Here is a 22,677-nt window from a genome sequence, read left to right as displayed (position 1 = left end):
TTTGGATTTCTTCGGTGGGGGAGAATTCACATTTTCCACTGTTGGCTCTGCCGTTTGCTCTTGGGTTCAAAATGGTGGCACCAAGTTTCGTCCCCAGTGGCAATACGAGACAGAAAGGATAACTCTTCCTCATGGTTTCGTTGCAAGTGACCCAGTGATGCAGCCATTCTCTGAGTCTTCTGTTCCTCCGTGAGTTGATTTGGAACCCACTGCGCGCAGATTTTGCGGTACAGCAGGTGTTTTGTCACAATGGTGTGTATGGTACCGTGACTTATTCCCATCAAAAAACTAATTTCTTCCACAGTGATCGGTCGGTTTGCCCGGATATGACCATCCAATGCAGCAATAACATCAGGAGTGATGGCACGATAAGCCTGTCCTGGGCGAGCATCATCTTGCAGTGACACACATCCATCTCGGAATCTTTTATGCCACGCCAGCACATGCTAAAATGATATGCTGTGTTCGCCGTAAACAATAGACATGCTACAATGAATTTCTCGTCCTCCTACTCCTTCAGCAGTCAAAAAGCGCACTCCTCTTCGCTGTTCTTCTTTACCCGCCTCAATTACTGATGTTGGACGACCACACATAGCGCTAACCTTACTTCCAGCATAATAAACAAATGACTAGTGTGCAAGTGCACGTTGTCACTGTGTTTTCCTGAGTCCCCACCAGATGTTCATACCGTAAGCAAATTTCAGTGTTACCAACTTGCGCGCCGTGTGAGTTATACGTTGTGAGCCGTTTTCATTTGACTGCCCCTTATATTATTTAGTTGTGGTGTGGATAATGTGGTCTAACCCGGTGATTCTTATGGATATGTATTCGTACATAAATAACAGAAATGTCAGAGTTGTCCATCATGTCCTTAAGTAAGGTAATGCAGTGTACACACAAGCCTAGTAATAGACGTGTAATATACGTGGTATACAAAATTTCATAAAAGTCTGTCGCAGGGCCGAAAATATTTATGTAAATATTAATCAGTTCGATAACTAAAACAGTCCTTGAAAATTCATAAACTGAATGGAATTTGCAAACCATAATTTTATGCAATGAAAGTGTAGTTTATCGAGTTATTAACATTTGTTAACGAACTTGCAAATATGTATATGTAAACGTCCATATATTCCCTTGAAATGTACGAAGGTGTAAAATAAATTTACACAGAGTAATATTCATATAAGCCGGTCACGGTAGCCGAGCGGTCTAAGACATACACTCTCTTCGCTCACTCGGAAGCCGGGAACGTGGGTTCCAATCTCTCTCAGGGTATGGATGTTTGGTGTCTGTGTGTGTATGTGTGTGCGCGCGCGCGGTTTCTGAGTTTGTGTACAGGTAAAAGCCTTGCGACGAGCTGATCACCAACCCAAGGAGTCCCACCGAACGTCTACGATCTAGTAAACCGAAATGAAACGGAGAGTTTCGTGGAGGTAGACCAAGGCCCAAACTGAGGCTGTAGCGCCAAAAATATTCAAATAAACAGATTCTGTACTTACCCAGTAGCTGTGAATATTGAAAATACATGTACCAACCTCACATTTATAAAGAGAATTGTATCTTATTTATAGTTTGGTCGTTAAATAAGAAAATTCAACTCGATTGTAAGGGCTCTGACGATGGTGTATGATACAGTTACTGGGTTTTCGGACTTTGTCCATCGTCAGGTATTCTATAAAATAGAAAACACATCTTTTCGAAAACTGGATCTGTTTCTGTCCTCAGGTGAGGGGGGGAAGACACCTACTCTGTTGGGTCCCTTAGAAAGAGCTAACCTCCATCACTGGATTGAGTTATTGATGTTAGCTCCAAAAACCCAGGAATTCTGAACAAAACTCAAATCAGTGGCTTGTTCATAATAAAGCATTTTCGACGTGTTCTGCTCTTATGTAGACACATATCGAAGAGATCGATGTGATGCCGCAGAACCAGAATGACGACCCAGTCGATAATGGAATATTTTGGGAAGAAATTGGGTTAAATAAAGAAATACATCTAGTTTAGACGATTGGTGATACACAAGCCTGCTCAGTGAGGAAGACGGGTATTGAAAGATAAAAATCAAATAGTCCTGCAAAGTAATTTTAGTTGCTTCTTAACTGAATAGGAAAGCATGATAACAGGAACTCAGTATCTTAACAAAAGTGCAAAGTACACAGCATAAATGTTCTATTGATATAATTTAATAACTTATTTGGTAGAAACTTTGTCCCAAATGTACGTCGTTGCATGGATCAAACGAAAACCGCTGTAATGACAGAAACACACTCTCTGTTTGTTATGGATAAATCCGTTGTTGGCTAATGTCTGGGCAAAATATTATTTCTCATATGAAAATTAAAGGCGAGCAGTTTAATTAAGGGAGAGAATAAGCGAAAGTTACAGAGTCATTTTATTTTGAAGTCTCTGCTTCTGTTTTCCGAGAACAATGTGTGTCTGCGTCAACAAGAAGAGAGCAGCGCCAGACATGACAGCGCGTGCAGACTGACCTATTTCGTTTGAAGTATGGTTAATTCCCTTGAGTCAATTGATTTCAAGACAAAGCGCCACTTATAAAATTGTCGTTGTACACATTAACCTAGTTATCAAAACAGAGTAGGTTGTAATCTCGTATCTTCGTAAAATCTTCCGTTTGTTGCCGTTATTTAAGTTTTTACGGAAGTGAAGAAGTGGCGGATGGCATGACAGCTCTGCTTAATGCGTTTGTCCTAGATTCTCCTCTCTATATGCGACGGGCTACGGCTGGACGGCCAGAGTTAGATTTCCGGAAAATATAAGAGATTTTTCTTTATTTCATGGCTTCCAGACCGGATCTGGGGCTCACTCAGACTCCTGTCCAATGAGTACCAGGGTCTCTTTCCCAGGGGTAAAGCGGTTTGGGTGTGAAGTTGACCACTCACCCCATCTAATGCCGAGGTAAAGAATAGAGGAGCTGTACGTGTATGTTCACTCCCCTGACGAGCTCATGATGTGATGCTTAATTAAGGACAGGGACATCTTTACCTTTCATCAGCCCTACATCTGTTGTAGACAAGTAAAGTCAAACAACTTCTAATTGATTTTTCAAATATCTGTGGCGGCGGTTCTTTCATTACTTCAAAATTATGTTGCAAATTGTCCATTGAGGGATAATATTAAAATAGGACATCTTAATGGATTAATAGAAGAACGAAAGAGCATAAAAGAAAACGATAACCAGAATAGTATGCTTGATATCGTGATAAGACACGCGTAGACTCCCACAGGAGCGTCACAGAGAACAAGGATACAGATACGCTGCGCTGCACCCGACAAAAAAGTGCCTCAAAATACAGCAACAAGGAAACAATTAGACGTAACAACCATGCAGGTAGGAACGCATAAGGTAAATTTAAAGTAAATTCCGGGCTACAGAAATTAAATAAGAGTATGTATGTAATACCCATAATATAATTGCAGACCATAACAAGCTAGAAAAACGGGGCGTTACTGCGAGGGCCCCTGAACACTCCAAATAATACTCAAACTTTCAGTTTCAACAGAAGAAGCACAAGGACATAAAACATATCGATTCTAGACCTTAAACATTAGACAGTAACAAGATTTTAATGCAAATAATTGTAAATAAATATTTTATATACAAATTTCTAAGTAAACATTACGAACTTTGTAATAGTAGTTCCTGAACATGTTGATCTTACGTCTTCTCAAGATGGTCAGTTGACCGAAACGTGTAAAGGCCATACATATCTACAGATTGAATCACACTGGACGGTGTTAACTATTATTCTATAAAATTTGTTTACTGGTGTGACGGACCAGAATGGAGTTAAATTTTGATGTGTACGTGGGTATGAACCATGGGTTTGCAGATTAGAATGCCGCACCAGTGTTTCATTCGAACCCTCTCTCTTTAAGAACTAAGGAGAGTTACTGTTCCACGTCATCTCTCTTGCAATTTCTCAGCTCCAGAGTACTGTGGTCATAGCTTTCTCCATTGACATGATTCCGTGATGACTGAAGATATGTAGGCTGCACTGCGTGACTGTACAACCCGGAGTAGTGAATTTCAATTGGAAGAAATACCTTCAAGAGAACTTTGTTGAGAACATTGCACAAGGAGAATCTTAATAATTTTTATTCTTCTACGTATATTATTATGTTGATTAAATTGAGGAGAGTGAGACGGGCGTTGCATGTAGCATGAATGGGCTATATGGTTCAAGAATATAACATTTTATTCGGAAACCCCTGCTTAAACTGGAGTAAGATTAACCTTCAAAGAAGAGAATGTAGGGGATGCATATTCGATTCATCCAGCTCGAGAAGTTCAATAAGGTCAAGAGGCGGGTCCTTCTAAACACGGCATTGAATCTTGGGTGTAAGCCGGGATAGCGCAGTCGGTATAGCGACTGGCTGTGGGGTTGGCCGAACGAGGAGTCGGAGTTCGAGCCCGGTAGGGTCAAGAATTTATCCCTTCTTCACGTCGTCCAGACTGGTTCTGGGATCCACATAACCCCCTATTCAGTGGGTATCTGGAGCTTTTCCCCGGGGATAAAGCGGCCGGTATGTGAAGCTAACCACTAACCTCCAAGTAGTGCTGAAGTCAAGAAAATGTGGTTCTATACATCCAGTTCCCCCTGTCAGCTTCTCAAGAAGTCTTATTTCTGTCTGGTTGGCTTGTGGATTATAGAAGTATAGTTTTCAGTTAGATTAATGTGTTTGCATTACGATGTTCAGAAACACTTCAGGTATATCTGCTCGGAAACATGACGTGCTTCTCGGTGACTATAGGATTATGGCGGCTGGGGCTGGAGGGTAATCACGTGTGTAGAGTTATTGTCCACATCCCTTCATTCTTAAAGGAGATGTTTATGTTTAATTAAATTGCTTCTATCTTAACAGTGTGATAACAACACGAGCAATATCAGACCGCAATTTTCTATTAAAAAATAAAGACTATGTATACTGCATATATCGCTGATCACAGTGGCGGAGCTGAACTGTGTTCGCCCGCTCAAACACTGGGATAGTGGGTTCGAATCCCACTTGAGGCACGGATGTCTGTGTGAGTTTATCCTCTGTGCAGGAGGGCGGTGGGCTGATTCTCCGTCCAAGGAGCCCTGCTGACTGTGTAAAAGGTCAGGACACTGAAAAGCAGCCAAAGTCCAACACAGAGCTGAAGATAAATACTGCATATATTACTTAAGCCGGGTTAGTTGAGAATTTTAATTTTCATTCATTTCTTCAAAATTTGTGGATTAAAATTACTGATAGTGATTATATATATTTAATGTATTTTATAATTTGTTCTAACTTTTAGCTAATTAGTGAAATGGCTACTAAATTTAATAAAATTCTGATGAAATAGAACAAGGTGGTTACTCTGTCGACGGTGGGGAAGAGAAACTTGTTTTAATTTCAACAGTGCAATCAATTACGCGATCACCGAATTTGACCCATTATCACAGAAAACCTTTCCCATTTTCTCATGGAACCTATGACAACAAACATGATTGAAACCTTATAGTTTAACTCAATGAGTGATCCGATGTTTCGTGATACGATATGCGTTTTAAACGTATATGGCTTTAAGAAGTACGTGTCAGAAAGATGGAGATAACAAAATGGCTGTCGCCTTAATTAGGCCCTATAATTAGAAATGGCAGTAACTTGTAGCTCGTTCCATGGTGAGATGAATAAACTCGTCTATGAACCCTTCATAAAATATTTTTTCGGTATTTGATGTGATGCAATGAATGGAAAATTAAAACATTCTGGGAATGTTGAGAAGTTAGATTTTAATATCATTTTGATATTACGCAATATTTTTCTTTCCCAAACAGTTCACAGCGGAGAAGAATGTTAGTTTAAGTAATATACCTCAGAAAACAAAATATTATTTTTACAAAAGGGGAATGGGTTAGAGACCGAGCCGCTATATTCTGTATCTTCAGATACGTATTTGTGAATTGAAGAAAGAAGCACTCATAGGGTTCATCATATATAAGATCTAAAAGTCTGTGACGATGGTACATTAGTACAGATATTATTTTTCTGGACATTATATATCGTCCTGTCTTTATATAAGAACAACCTCCTGTTTATTTTGTAAAGCACAGCGTTTCGGAGACTGGATTCTGTCTCCGTCTTCAGGTAAAACCTACTCAGTTGGGCCCAATCGATAGAGCCAGTCCCTATCTCCTGATTAGATTTTACATGAAGACGAGGACATAATCCAGTCTCCGAAACGCTGTTTTGAAAAATAAACAGGATGTTGTTTCTAGATAAAGATAGGGTGAAGGATATTGTTCAGAGATATAATACTTGTACTTAATTATATATAAGTATATTGAGAAAATGTAGTAGATCGTCCACATAAACCTAATGTCTTTTTAAATATTTACATATTAAATACAGTTACTATTATAATTATGTATTAAATAATATTTTAATAAATAATCGAAGTATGGATGTAAAGGTAGAGGTAAAGTTGTCCCTACGCATTGTATGATGCCCGCCAATGAACTTTTTGAGCGAGTGAAGATAAATCTCTTACTCATATTTCGTTCCTGTACTTGATGGAATTTAATGGTCAGGGTGCCTCTTGAGCCACCATACTTCCGGTACCCTCTGGGTAGGAAACTGTGGGTCTTGCAGCTAGTCTGAAGAGGAAACAGTCTTTCCAATCTGCTGGGAGTCGAAGTCCGTTCGTTCAGCCCATTCTCATCACTTTACTAAATTATCTACACAGATTATCACTATTATTCATATTCTTTATTGTTAGTGGGGTGGGACTAAGTCCCTTGTACTGCGGCCACTTCTGGCCTATTGTACCAGCCCTAGATGATAGGTGATGGTGATTGTGCAGCAATTGGTTGAATGAAGATTGGCAGGGGAAACCGAAGTACTCGGAGAAAACCTGCCCCAGGGCCACTTTGTCCACCACAAAGCCCACTTGACCAAACGTGGGATCGAACCCGGGCCGCCGCGGTGGGAAGCCAGCGACTAACCGCTTGAGCTATGGCGCGGCCTTTATTCATAATTAGCAATTGTATTAAGCATGGGATCTGGTGCAAAATATCTCTAAATGCTAAGTACTAACACAGACCCAATCTGATACTTGTTGAACGATTTATATTAAGTCTAAATTCGTACTAAAAATTCCTGAAATTCCTGCCTATTGCGCCAGGAGTGTTTGACTTGCTAACAAAATGTATTCATTTTCCAAATTATGTTCTAGATACACACTACTGGACGTTGCTACCTTTGTGTGGATGCTGTTGCCGCCGGATACATTTGTATATCAACCCAATGGTTACGAATAATATGGGTTACATTATAACAAAACTCCGTTTTAGTAACTGTTGCTGTTTCGTGATTACCTACATAGCCTCTCACTAGTGTACTATTTGCAGCGCCCGTGTGACTATACATATACACCCTCAGCAACAGTTTAACATTCAGTAGACATGCAAGAAATCGATTAAAATATTCCAGAAACAGTGCCGTTGTGTTTATAAACATATATGAAAGACGCCATATTTCAATGATACTCGTGGTAGATGTAACAAAGATATAACCCATAAATACACCCACGTTTTACAGAGGAAGGACAGAAAATTGTCAGGCAATAGCCTTATGAGGTGCAATACTGTCGAATAAGTAAAATGAGGATATCATTATGTTAAGGGAATTCAACGGACGGATAAAGGCAGCCTAAATGTTTGGAATGAAATAATTCCTTGAACACTTTGAAGTTGCAGATCATTTACATAATATTACACAAAGTTCTAAGAACAACTAATCGCCTACTGCTCTTTGATACGACACGGACTGCATAGAAAACGACGCCCCCAACAGTTGTTCGTGGTCGCGAGAACATGTTTAACGAGCGGTTGCCTAGTAACGATACACATACAGACATACAGACTGTTAGGATGGATGTATGAAGTACGCCGTTGAGGTGGGCTCAGATGTCATGATATACACATCAGGTTTAGTCTAGATTAGTTTAGGCATTCAGCAATTGGTACTTGGGGATGCACAGACAGTAAGGTGATTTTATAAGCCTGATTTTATTTTTCCAAAATAAGAAAGTAGGCTAACAAAAACTCAGTTCTTACGTCGCAGAAAATACATTGCATCTAATNTTGAACTTCAACACGTGACCAACGGGATTCGATCTCGAGACACGTTACACTGGTGTCAGAAGTGGGATCAGTAACGCAAAACACGTTACAATATGAACCACACGCACGTTGTGTAGGCACAGTGGAGAGTTTATAAATGTTAAAGATGGTGGTACATAGTAACCACTGTGCTTTGAGGAGTTAATTAAGACCCGCAAGAATTGTTGTAAAATTTTGGTCTAACGTTTAGTAATAAACATTTCGGAAACATTTTTTTTTGTTCTTCATAAATTAAATATTTTCGTCTAGCTGAAATATACCCTTAGTTTTATTGTGTATCCATTTATTGGAAGTGGGTTTATATTAGTTTTATTTTTTCACATTAATTGTGTTGCTTTTCCGAGGCTTCTTGTTATATATCGTAAGAAGTTCTTTACGGTGAGGAGTTTTTACCCACACGCCCAACCACCAAGCTTTCAATCCCCCAGCTGGAGGACCACCCCTTGTCTGCTGTCCTAGATTGATTATTTAGTGTATTCGCAGCTGCCCTCCATGTCTGAAGGCCGTCTCCTCCGTCCGCAACCTGAGCACGCCGCATGCCGTGGTGACAGGGGATCCACCTAATAGTGCATAATGAGAAGCTTCATAACTTGTACTCTTCTCGAAGTAAAATTAGAATGATCAAGTCAAGGAGGATGACATGGACAGTATATGCAACACGAATGGGGTGAAGAGGAATGCGTATAGGATATTGGTGGGAAAACCAGAAGGAAAAAGACTACTATGAAGGCCGATATATATGTGGATGGATAATATTAAAATGGATCTAAGAGAGATGGGATGGGATGTTATGGATTGGATTGATGTGGCTCATGATAAGGGCCAGTGGAGGGCTCTTGTGAACACGGGTTCCATAAAATGCTGTGAAATTCTTGAATGACTGCACAATTGACGTCTTCTCAAGAAAGGCTCAGCTCCATGAGTGAGTGAGTGAGTAATTTTATTTCTTTTTGTTAGCTCCACAGCTTAATTAGGCACCATCAAGATCTCTTCAGTGGAAAGACAAAAGCTCTTTGTCGAAACATGTGGCCTAGTACATCCTGGTGAGGATGACAGAGAAGAATACTCTTTATTAAGTCTCCACCTTCTCAATGAATATCTCGTCATTTGCTCTAACGAGGTAAATTGGTGTGTTGTTCCATTTCATGACCAAACGGGCGGGGGGGGGGACAAAGCACGTGATATATCAATCAGTTTCCTTCTTGCCATGCAGTTTGCAACGATCAGGCTTGCAGCCACACTAACCGAATCGGACCCGACTGACAAAACATGCTGCAGAGGCAGGTCCCAAGTTTCACTCGACTGGGCTGGACTCTTTAATTGAGACAAATTTCTCAAGAGTACTGTCAAAACAATTGGATATGAAGAGCACTATCTTCTGGGATATAACGTTATGTACCCCAATGAAAGTCAACAGAAATTTTGGGGTGTACATAAAGTTTCCATATCCAGGGCTGCAGAATAATCCCAACAAGAAACCAGCGAGAAAGAAGGTTGCAGGCTTTCAATTTGGTTTCTTCCTTGGCTTATATTTTGACCCCAAAGAAGGAGACTATATGTTCCTCCGAAACGTCGGTTGACTCTCAACAGACTACACGATGCTATATCCCAGAGGATAGAACTCTTCATAGCCGCCGCTGTGAGAACCTCAAATCCTACATAACTGAGTATGCTCAGTGAGGCGAGAGGAGACTTCTCTCGAGTCTGTTAGTGAGCTAACAGCAATTGAAGACAAGTGTTCTCTAAAGATACGTTTTCCAACACTTTTCTCACTCTCCTTCTTCTTATTCTTACCACTCACTCACTCTCGCACCAAAGATTTTCCTTATTTTTATTCCATGAAGGTTCCCTATCAAAATTCTGTATGCATTTCTTGTCTAACCAGCACAGCTATATGCATGATCCAACTACATGAGTCTTCTTAATATCGTGTAGTTTTATTCAGAGAGATCGAAAAGTCGTGCACATCAAAATAAGAGTTGCAGTTAATATAATTATATCGCCTACCGCTAGATGGTACTGTGCGTTCAGCTAGCAAAATATAATTGCTTAGTGTGATGTGCGCGACTTTTCGATCTCCCTGTATTTATCATGCGAGCTATGGGTGTTGGTTTATTTGCGAAACTATGTAAATAAGCTTACGGACAAAAATAACGTTCTCAGTATAGAGAGTTCCCATGAAATTAATTCAGGACGATAGTGGAGGCATCTGCTTAATAACAAGCTTTTCAAATTGTATTAGTTACCATATGCCATTATGGTATTCAAATAAGGTGCATGGGTTTCCACGTAACACGTATGGGAGAGCTTGAAAATTTATGCAAAAATTTATTTTGGAAGTCTGAATTAATGAGGCCACTTTAAAGAATCAAACATTGATGAGGAGGTAATATTACAAGAAGTTCTGGGAAGAACTAATCACATACTTCTCTTTCATACGATACGGAACGCACAGAATATGAAGCGTCCACCTGTTCTTCTATTCTTGCAAGTGTATTCGTTGCCGCGGGAACGTGTTTACATGAGCCGCTGTCTAGCAATGAAAGGAGGGATACACTTTACCGAGCCATTGCCTAGAAACAATAGGAGGCATACACATACAGACACACAGACTGATGGGAGGGATTTATAAATTGTACGGCTGAGATGTCATACTATGCATACCATGTTTCATAAAGATTGGTTCAGGCATTCAGAAATTAATAGGGGGACACACAGGTACTCGGTAGAGTAGTTGGTTGAGGCATTATGTTACAAACCGGAAGGTCACGGGTTCGACTCCTGATGAAATCAATGAATATATTCAATTTACCTAATCTTTTCAGTCGACTCAGCCTCTAACAGAAATGAGTTCCAGGAATCCTCCTGGGGGCTAAAGGGCGGCGGGCGCGCAAGGCTGACAAACTCAAACCGCCATCTGTGAGCCGATTGTTTAGAAAATATTGAATCCTCGACGCCTCACAATCCTATGGGCCTCCAAGGCGTGTTACAGAGATAACTTAATCTTTTACGTTACACAGGTACACAACTTGATGATCTCATAAGCCTACTTATATATATATTTTTTTTTTCAAAATGAAGGCATTATGCTTAAAGGAAATGGTAAATAAATAGGGTGTGACATCGTGGACAGGGGCCATGTGTAGTTGAAGATAAGTTCCTTTGGCGAGCTTGTGTGAACAGTTACATAACTTCCACCTCTCATTACAAGGCATGAGAGTTCTCTGCTGTATTGTCGACTGTTGGCGTTCCAAGCAGGACGCTGTTATATGGAGTTGGTATTAAAATCGTAGACTGAATTTCTTCCAGAATTAGGTCAAAGCTGTAAATAAACTCGAAAACTTTTTTTTCATAACTATTTCTGACCCATCTGGACTGTAACATAAACAAATGATGCCATAGGGAAACACAAGGAGCGCCAAGTTGTGGTGTCTGGTCCCGTGCTAAACACAGGGGAAGGCATAAGGATGTTGTCTTTGCGTCAAGGGAAATGTCTTTCATACACTACGTGTGTGTGTATGTGTGTGCGCGCGTGCGTGAAGTAGGAGACGTTTGTTGTGTGACTACGTCTGCATGTTATGTCGTTCTCACGTACATGCAGAGTTCTGTGTTTGAAACTGTACCACATGAAGAATATCTAACTTCACGGAATTGAGCCATTCTCGAGAAGCCATCAGTCACTCAGCTACTCAAGAAATTCCCAACATTTTATGAAACCCGGAAGTTCATTACCGTGTTCACAAGAGGCTTCCACTAGTCCCTATCCTGAGCCAGATCAGTCCAGCCTATACCACCCTATCATATTTCTCTAAGGTTCGTTTTAATATTATTCACGCCCATACGTGTTGGTCTTCCTAGTAGTCTCTTTCCTTGTGGCATTCATACCAATGTCCTATATGCATTCTTCTTCGCTCCCATTCGTGCTACATACCCTGTCCGTCTCACCCGCTTTGACTTGGCCATTATAATCTTACTAGGTAAAGAGTACACGTTATGAAGCTCCTCATTAAGCACTTTTCTCCAAGCTCGTATCACTTCATCCCTCTTCAGTCCAAATATTCTCCTCAGAACCCTGTTCTCAGACACCCTCAGTCTATGTCCCTCCCGTAACGTCTAATATCAAGTTTCACACCCATACAGAACCACAGGCAATATTATAATTTTGTTTATCTCAATTTTTAAGTTTTAGACAGCAGACTAGAAGGCAAGATGTTATGGACTGAATGCTAGCAAGCGTTACCCGAATGAATTCTCCTCTTAATTTCCTCCTAAATCAAATTTTATTTATTGCTGTCGTTCCCAGTTATTTAAACTCCGCCATATCTTCAAAGGATCTGTTAGGTACCTTCATGTCATGATTTTGCCTTGCATTCTGGTGACAAGACACCAACATATACTTAGCTTTTTCTTCAATTTTTTTTTTAATTTGCTTAGTGGTGGGTGGAGTCCAAACGGGTCCACTCGGCACAGCGACCACTGGTTGGCCTATTGTAGCCTGCTCCGGGTGATTATGATGGTGGAGAATTTGGTGGAATGAAGACTGGCAGGGGAAACCGAAGTATTCGGAGAAAACCCGCTCCAGCGCCACTTTGTCCACCACAGATCCCACTTGACCAGACCCGGGATCGAACCCGGGTCACCGCGGTGGGAAGCCAGCGACTAACCGCTTGAGCTATGGCGCGGCCTTATACTTGGCTTTATCTGAGTTTACTTCTAGATCAACCCCCTTACAAGCGTCAGTTCAAGTTCTTTTATCATCTTATCTATGGTACGTCCCAATATATTAACGTCATCAGCATAGACTAGCAGCTGATGTGTCCCAATTTATTTTCAGTGTCGCTTGAGGACGCGCCATGCTATTGTGAGAAGGAAGTCACCCAGCACGGTATGAAGGATAAATGCATGACATAATTCACTCATTAACAGAGCGAGAGAGAAGAGGTCGATGAAGGAAAAACAAAGAGGCTGAAGAATGGGGAACTCAGGTACATGAACCTCCTTTAAGTTTCATCTGACTTTTTCTCCAGTTTAAGCATAAATTGGAATAACAACGTTTACTTATTTAGAGTGAGACTATTACAAGAATGTAAAAATAAAATCTACCTCTCAGTGTGCAAATAATATTTGCGTTTGTGTTACGCAAACACATTTACTCAGTTTTGAAACACACAGTTCCTGCCTGCCAAAGCCACAGTATGGGTTCTTCCCATGGCTGGCAAATCAGGCTCACATTGCATAACAGGGATTCTTAAATACATATTGATTTTCCCCACTCACAACACTGAAACTATACAAATATATTACTGCAACAGCCTACCTATTTGTGGTCTAGCTGTTGAAGAAACAGGAAAACTGATATCCAAACCTCACGGAGGGAAGCCTCAGTTTCTCTCGCATAATTTGTATCAATTTACTTCACTTAACATTATTACATTTCAGAATTTGTTAGTGCATGTGAACTTTATTTGCAAAATAGGGATTTGGCAGTAAACGTGGATATTATTATTTAAATGTTACGTTTTCTTACTGTGAGGAGCGTTTGCTGTATGAATATTATATCTGGCATTCTTCACTGTCTGAAATATTTTTGGTATAGGCGACATTTCGAAAATTTCCTTTACCCTCGTTTGTGGGTGAGAACTTCGTAATATATTGAAAGATTGATTGCTATAATTTTTATTTATTTTTACTTTATCGTATACGTTAGAATATTTTACTCGGGTCGTCTGAGCAATTTACATGTTCGCACTCCATGTTTAAGATGAATTATTTTTTTTTGTATGCCGTCTCTCTCTCTCTCTACGTAGTTCAGTATGTGAGTCTTCGTAGAACATGTTAAGTGTTTCCCGTGTCACCACAACATGGCGCGTCCTCAGGTTGCGGATGGAGGAGACGGCCTCCAGTTTTGGAGGGAAGCTGTGAATATATTGAATAAGCAGTCGCGGACAGCCGACAAGGGGTGGTCTTCCAGGTTAGGGGTTGGGCGGGGGCTAAGAACTCCTCACCGTATCAAAATAAGCTTTCTGCGAAATGTCACGACGACCCTCGGACTTGAACGGATTCTTTGGATAAACGGCCTGAGTTAAGGAAAACGGACATGAGATTTCGTACGTGGAATGTAAAAGTGAGTATAGGGCGGGTTCGCTCATGAAAGTTGCGAAAGAACAATAAAAATATAAGTTAGATTTAGTGGGGATACAGAAGGTGACATGGGACGGGGTAGTACCGAATCAGCTGGCGAATATACATTTTTCTATGGAAAGGGGAATTAGAAACGTGAATTAGGTACAGGTTTTTTCGTACATAAGAGAATCATATCAGCAAGTAAGAGGGTAGAGTTTGCTAGTGTTAGAATATCATATATAATACTAAAAGGTCGATTTTGTGGTATCGTTGTTATGAATGTTCACGCCCCAACAGAGGATGTAAATAATGATGTGTAGGATAGCTTCTTCTAAGAACTAGAACATGTATTTCATAAATTCCCTAAATATCACACGAAAATTTTATTAGGAAGTTTCAATCCCAAAGTATGTAGAGAACACTTTTTCAAACCAACAACTGGGAACGAGATTTTGCATGAAATTAGTAATGATAATGGCCTCAGAGCAGTAAAATTTGTCACATCCAAACATCGGACTGTAAAATATGCAATATTCACACACCGTAACATTAATAAATTTAATTGGACATCTCCTGATAGAGAGATTCGAAATAATGTTTATCATCTTTTCATAGGTAGGAGACGGTATTCAATTATTCTTGGTGTCCGATCCATCAGGCAGCAGATTGTAATGCTAACCACTATGTGGATGCGAAAAAATTAGTGAGAGACTGGCAGTGAGTAAAGAAACAACGCACAGTGTTCATATGGAGAGGTTCAATCTCAAAAATTAAAAGAGACAAATGGTAAAGAGCAGTATTATGTTTAAATCTCAAATAGGCACTTTGGTAATAAATACTTACATTCATTTCGCTCAAAACAAATGCTACAACAGATTACATATACAGGATATCCCAGGAGGTATTCTGAGAGTTCACAGTATCGGTCATTCTAAGCAAAAATGTCTATTTACATGTGTCATATCCGAACGGTTTTCGAGATAGAGCTATTTCACTAAACAGTACTTTGGATTTGGCGCCCAATATTGTCCTTCCCTCGCATGTGAATCGGTGTGAAGTGTGAGTTGGCCGTTGTGACTATTGATAGTAACACTGGAGGAGCGTTGTGAAAAATGCCGCACATCTTCACAAATGCTGAATATGCTGACATGCCTGACATGCTGTACGCTGTATGTTGTCCTCACATGAGTTGCAAAGTGCGCTGATGTTGACGGTGGAGTTTCTGAAAATGTATTATACCAGGTAAACTGTACCAAATTTGTTATAATAAATACCGGTATTAGAAACAGTACGTAATATCTCTATCTTATCAATAATTTTGGAACCATACAGTGAAATAACCTCATCTCGGAAACCGTTCAGAATAGTACACATGTATATATAGACTCTTTTTCCTAGAATGACCGATGCCATGACTCCCAGAATACTGATCTTCCTTCCTGGAACGGTGTATATATTTACTGATCTTCCTTCCTGGAACGGTGTATATATTTACTGATCTTCCTTCCTGGAACGGTGTATATATTTATCAGCTTGGAAATTTGCTCATAGCTAACGGCTGCAGTAACAGTCTTCGTGTTTGTGCATTGGCTTCTTGCTGCAGTGAACAAATCCGAACACAGTTCGTGTCCCTCGTCAGTTTTCTGCCGCTTTAAAGAATCATTGGTTCAAGCCCCTCTCCTTCCGCGGTCGAGTGTACGTGCTAGGTTCTCATCGGATTCCGGCATTCCTTTCGAGGCGAACAGAAGGATTTCATCTTAAAATTAAGCATCCATCGAGAATTCAGGGCTGTGTAATTAGTTATCCTTCGTGGACACGGATAGACTGGGATTCAAGATAACGAGTGTCTGTCGTGTTCGTAGACAAATCTATCGTGTCATTTTGATTATTCTCCCATCTAAATTATAAGAAGACAGGTCTTCACTGAAATGATGTTTCAAGAATCTATGGGACGAAACTTTGATATCATTGTGTGCTCATATAATTTTGCAGGCAAATGCTCCAGGAATGTTCTGAACAGCTCTGCAACAAAATCTATAGCTTGCTGGTTGTTTTTCTTTCCTGAGCAGCGCTCGATAAAAGCCAGGGAAATTGAGAGTGTCGTACTAACCACCATTCGACGTACATACATACATATATACATATCGTTACATACTCAGCCTCATGGAAATCTGAGAAAACGAGTCCGATTGTTTAGAAAATAGAAAGGGAGAATTGCATAGATATAAGAGACCATCTTCGGGTAATGCTTGTTAGCATTCAATCCAGTAGCTTTCGTCTTCCCGTCTGCTGGCAAAAAATAAAAAATAAATAAATAAAAATTAGAACAAAATTATAATTTTGCCTGTGGCTCTGTATGGGTGTGAAACTTGGTCTCTGACATTAAGGGAGGAACATAGACTGAAGGTGTTTGAGAACAGGGTTTTGAAGACAATATTTGGACAGAAGAGAGATGACCTGACCGAATGTTGGAGAAAACTGCATAATGAGGTGCTTCATAAATTGTACGCTTCTCCAAGTATAATTAAAAGGATCAAGTCAAGGAGGATGGGATAGACAAGGAATGTAACACTAATGGGGTGAAGAGGAATGTATATAGGATATTAGTGGGAAGGACAGAAGGAAAAAAACCACTAGGAAGCTCAAGACTTTGGTGGGTGAACAATATTAAAATGAATCTTAGAGAGAGAGAGAGAGAGAAATGGGGTGGTATGGGCTGGATCAATCTGGCTCAGGATAGGGGGGCCCTTGTGAACATGGTAATGAATCTTTGGGTTCCATAAAATGCTGGGAAGTTCTTGAGTAGCTGCACAAGTGGCCACTCCTCAAGAAGGGCTCATCAACATGAAGATATTTATGAAAACATCTATTATCATGCCTTACAAAATCCAATCAATATTTATATTCTGTGCTTATGCAACATACTAATAACAAAAACGGGTACCTTAAGTGGTGTGCTCAGTAATTAAGAGTAACTGATTCTGGCATGGAGGAACTGGGTTCAGTTCCCTGCAAGAGCAGGTACTTTCTTTCCGTGCCAGCCGCTGAGTCGTCTCAGTGGCTCTCCCAGCCTCCTGTCCGTCGGATGCCCAATTGTTGTTACCGTATTAAAGCGATCGGTGCATGGATCTGTCCGCTTGTTTCCATATGATACCCAGGTTATAATACCCCAACCCACCCACAGAGCAATGTGCGAACCTTGGCTGGGATACCGGCTATCCTAACTAGGATTTTCATTATTTCGCTCATTATCTCCAGTAAAATGAGATAATTTATTCAAATATTTCATTATCGCTTCACTCCACATCCTTTAGTATTTGTCTTACCATCTCTCACTACATATTCTGAGTCACATTACGTCAACCAAAACACTTTATCTGCCTTCGTAAATACAATGACGTATTGGAAATATATCGACATGCTTTGTTTTAAAAATAATGTCCCCATTGAGACATCGCTCCGTTTTTCGTCAGGCACTCCCCAAAAGACGCGCAACCCTCATCATCTTTGCTTCCGTCGTTGGCGTCAACTTCCCGAGAATGATGGGGCGTCTGATGCAAACTTGAGAAGTAACATTGTCGCGGACCACTAGTACTCTATCCCAGACACTCAGTATTCATCAGCGGGTGGTGCGACTGTATTGCAGACTCGGATTACCTGAGATCAACAAGCACAGGCCTACTCTACTCAAGGATCTCACTGGGATAGGATAGACCGTTCTGAGTACACCCTTCGGCGTAATGATATGTGAGCGTGTGAAGTTCGCTTAGCAGCGAAGGTGACCGCTGGGTCATACGGAAACTTCTCACGCAATGCAACACGGGCGTCGGGGCGCTGGATCGATGCTGCATCTCCCTCCCCTTGCACATATAACGACTAGACTTTCGAAACATTCCCAGGAAATTCTTTTCATTTTTTAGTATCTCTGTCGGAGAAGAGCTCGTTTGTGAACACAAACGGAACTGTTCGCTTTACTTTTTAATTTTGAACTGAATTGCAGACACGTTAAAAGTTAGTATAATTAAATGTGTGAGAATACAATGGGCTGGGCATGTAGTAAGGACGGGGGAATCAAGGAATGCATATAGGGGTTTGAATAGAAAGCAATTGGAAAATGACCTTCAGGAAGACAAAGAATAAGATGGGATGATTATACTCGTATTAAGATATATCTCCGTGGATGTGTTATGAAGAAGTGAGGTGGATGGAAATAAATCACGATCGTGCCCAATTGTGGTTTTTGCATTAGCGACGCTGAATGATTTTTTTAGGCTAACTGATGGTTACGTAATGAATGATGTTAAGATTAAGTTACAAAATTAGAAATGCCAGTTACAATCTCGGTATAGGAACCTTGCATATTCATTGAAATATCGAGTGGGTTTCCTTAGACACCCCAAGTTCTAATGTCGAGATTTTAGGTTACTAAACATCCTTCCAAATCTTTTTACATCGACAATTAATCTTCTCGTTTCATTCTTCACTATGCAATACATATGATCTATAGATCATCATTAAGAAACATAGGCGAAGTCACAAAAAAATGAAATTTTAAAATTGTGTAAGACGTGTGATGTTGGTGTATTGATCAATGAAAATATGGTATCACATATATATGTATTGTCATGTGTGAATATATGGGGTTAGCGTGACTAATAATACTGGGTTCCAAATTTGATGATTGGGTCTGTTGGCACTTCTTTACAATTACAATAAATTATTACAGCTCACATTCCATCTTGACTGTCGAGGCCTCTTTTCTTTCTGACTCTCTTTCTACGGCTCCGTGCAAAGTCAAAGTTACTTTACGACAGGTTGTTTACCGCCAATCAGTTTCTCTTGGCGCCAGGCTCCTTGAGGCCCACGACCAGAGATTTTCTTTCCACCTAAGTAAAAGTCAAAATCAAAGCCACACTGCGACTGACGGTCAGTCAGTCAGTCAGTCAGTCAGTCAGTCAGTCAGTAAGTCTTACTGTGGAGCCTCATCTGGGGCTCATGACCAGATATTTATTACTGCTTGACAGTTACGGTGTTGTTTTTGTGGAGCGCCATCTCTAACGGGAAGACGGGTCTGTCTTTTCTATGCTGCTGACCCTTGCCAGCGCAGTCTTTCTCGGGTCCGAGTCACTTGGGATTCACGACCACATTTTACTGTCTCATATCTGATGCTTCTCTTTTCGTCACCTCCTACGACTTGCAGGGTCACGGAGGAAGTATTCGACCCCTCCTCGACACGGGTTCTGTGCAAACGACCTTCGATGTCCCCTATAGATCTTCGGCACGGACCACGAATAGAGTCTCACTGAGAACACCGTATCCTAGCAAGCCCTCTATTGTTATACGAGTATAAACGGCAATTCTTCTATTATTGCCTGCTTTACCTCAAGAATGTTTTCAACGAACGTTGTTGAACAATTGGCTGTTACAGCTGGTTGTCTCGGAAACGTTTTTAACAAGCCGTTGTCTAGCAATGGACTGTTCCGTCACAATGTAATATAAGGAATTATTAGGCACTTAAATTTTGGTACACATTCCATATAGAAAACAGAATTTAATTATTATGTGTATATAATTATTTTTCTCGGCAAAAGAATTTTTTCTATTCTCCACAGCGTCCAGACCGACCCTGGGGCCCACCCAGCCTCCTACCCAAATGGTAACTTCGGCTCTTTCCCCCGGGTTGAAGCGGCCTGGATGTGAAGCCGAATACTCATCTCCAACTAGCGTCGAGGTCAAGAGTTGTTGAGCTATACCTTCACTCTCCCATTTATTTGGGATATTAGGCACGTGCGTTTGTAAAATAAAGTCATTTCATCAGTAATCTGTCAGACGACAGGTCCACAGTCTCTTCCAAAACAGTTCCTCCACTTAATGCGATCTAGAGCTTTGTCCTTCAAATAAAAATATCCTCTTCTGCCCCCAAGGTCATCCAGCATCTTCTTACGTCTTTTTCCTCGTCTTCTGATTGCATACATGTAGTCATGTAGTAAAAATTAATGAAATTCCAGAAAATATCGTATTGTATGAGAACCCTTTACTATGGTAAATTTTAGGAATAAAGAAAATTATGTACGACCTGTACGAGAGCTATACCAGCGGTAGCGTAGCTACTGGCAGGGCCTCCCTTGCCGGACAGGTCAAAGGGTAGGCATTAGACGAAGAGAGACACCAAAAACCAAAAACTGATGCCGGAAGCAGCGTCATCAGCAGCGACTTGAAGCACAGAGCAAATGATGCTCGAGATGGTTCAAGTTCGTATAGCAACAGGCGAGACCAGAGTGGTTTGAACGGCTGTTGTACTGCGATGTGGAAGAGACTGTGGACCTGTCGTCTGACAGATTACTGATGATGAATAACGGGATTTATGGATAAAACCGAGAGGATCGAAGCTACTGAAATTCATCTTTCAGGCGCACGGTGAAATTAAATCCATAAAGTTACCTTGCGGGCATAATGCAGTGTTCCGATTTTTAAGGGGAAAAGTAAAAGTTAAATGGTTGATAATATTGCATATAGCTACGTATATACGTCATTTTTATAATAAGTGTTAATATTTTATATATTGTATGACACATACTAATAGTAATAAATATAAGAATTTTAGAATTTAATGGGACATATATGAATTGCGAGGTCATGTTGAAAGGTTGGAAGAAAATCTTGTCTTAAAGAGAGTTGTAAATTGTGGTCCATAAAAGAAAAAGCAAAGTTTGGAGAACAAGGAAATGATTGTAAGATTTTAGATTTTCATAGTGGTGACTATAAAGAATGCCGTATTCTAGGATATGGCGCCGTGTAGNAGCAAAGCACAGAGCAAATGATGCTCGAGATGGTTCAAGTTCGTATAGCAACAGGCGAGACCAGAGTGGTTTGAACGGCTGTTGTACTGCGATGTGGAAGAGACTGTGGACCTGTCGTCTGACAGATTACTGATGATGAATAACGGGATTTATGGATAAAACCGAGAGGATCGAAGCTACTGAAATTCATCTTTCACGCGCACGGTGAAATTAAATCCATAAAGTTACCTTGCGGGCATAATGCAGTGTTCCGATTTTTAAGGGGAAAAGTAAAAGTTAAATGGTTGATAATATTGCATATAGCTACGTATATACGTCATTTTCATAATAAGTGTTAATATTTTATATATTGTATGACACATACTAATAGAAATAAATATAAGAATTTTAGAATTTAATGCGACATATATGAAGTGCGAGGTCATGTTGAAAGGTTGGAAGAAAATCTTGTCTTAAAGAGAGTTGTAAATTGTGGTCCATAAAAGAAAAAGCAAAGTTTGGAGAACAAGGAAATGATTGTAAGATTTTAGATTTTCATAGTGGTGACTATAAAGAATGCCGTATTCTAGGATATGGCGCCGTGTAGATCTTGTGAGAACGGACGTTTTGGAGGAACGTATCGCCTCCATTTTCAGGGTAGAAAAATCCGCGAGCGAGGAACCACAGTGAGCAGATGGATGCGGATTTCTACCCTGAAGATGAAACGTCAGTTCACACAAGATCTGTATGGCGCCACATCGCAGAAGACGGCATTCTTCATTAAAATGATTAATTGGCTTGAGATTTTAATTTGGTCGGAACAGGCTAATGAACCTAATCTTCGGTGCGGATGGCGATGTTCATGTTATTGTTGCTGTTGTTAATAAATTGAATTACATTCTTTATTTATTTATTTATTTACTTACTGAAATCCTATAAGGCGATTATAATATAATCACGAGCAAAGAGATAAAAGGAATAAACAGAGAGACACATACAAAAGATTATGTTGGAAACATAACATTTTTACATTACATTTTAACAGGTAAGAGATAACACACTCCACTGAAACGTCTATTTATTTTTATACTATTCCAGCTGTAAAACCAACTTTGCGAATAATTAAATCCAAATGCCGCCATACATTTTCAATTATATTAAAACCAGGTAAAAAGCTAAATTTATCTTTGTGCTTAATTAAAAACTACACCGTGAAGACGAATGGGGAAGCGCAAATACCGCTCGATGTATTCTTAGCCTCGGAAGTAGGTGGAGACGAGTGAATATAAAGTTTTATGTCCTTTATTCAAAATTATTTTAAAACAGTTAATATTCCTTTTTCAAATTTAAAATTGTCAACATTTTTTTTATGTTTGCCTAAGCAGACATATATCGTACACTAATGCTGAGAAAAATGATTCTTTAAATTAACTAGCTGAAAAATATATGTTCTCTTGAAGATTTAGTTAACAGTAATCCGTACCGCTTCAGACTATGCATGCTGCTTCTCTTTGCATGCACACACACTGTTCCAATTGTTGAATATTAGTTTGAGATCGCTTCTTGTAACTGGTCGCTTACAATTAACATAACATTCATTC

The 22,677-nt window shown here is 40.1% G+C and overlaps 1 protein-coding gene and 1 long non-coding RNA gene across 2 annotated transcripts in view; one reads left to right on the top strand and one right to left on the bottom strand.

The window, feature by feature from the left end:
• The window catches only part of LOC111871683 (dual specificity tyrosine-phosphorylation-regulated kinase 4), a 559,052-nt gene that overhangs the window by 500,960 nt on the left and 35,415 nt on the right, over window positions 1-22,677 (bottom strand). The window lies entirely within an intron of this gene.
• The window catches only part of LOC117282885, a 58,014-nt gene that overhangs the window by 723 nt on the left and 34,614 nt on the right, over window positions 1-22,677 (top strand). The window contains exon 2 of the long non-coding RNA XR_004513798.1: window positions 13,009-13,159. This is a non-coding gene — a long non-coding RNA (uncharacterized LOC117282885). The remainder of the gene's footprint in view (window positions 1-13,008; window positions 13,160-22,677) is intronic.

This window comes from Cryptotermes secundus, unplaced genomic scaffold (assembly GCF_002891405.2).
Source record: "Cryptotermes secundus unplaced genomic scaffold, Csec_1.0 scaffold262, whole genome shotgun sequence".
NCBI lineage: Eukaryota > Metazoa > Arthropoda > Insecta > Blattodea > Kalotermitidae > Cryptotermes > Cryptotermes secundus.
Note: the sequence above shows the minus strand (reverse complement) of the source record. Positions and strands in the feature narration are given on the sequence as shown.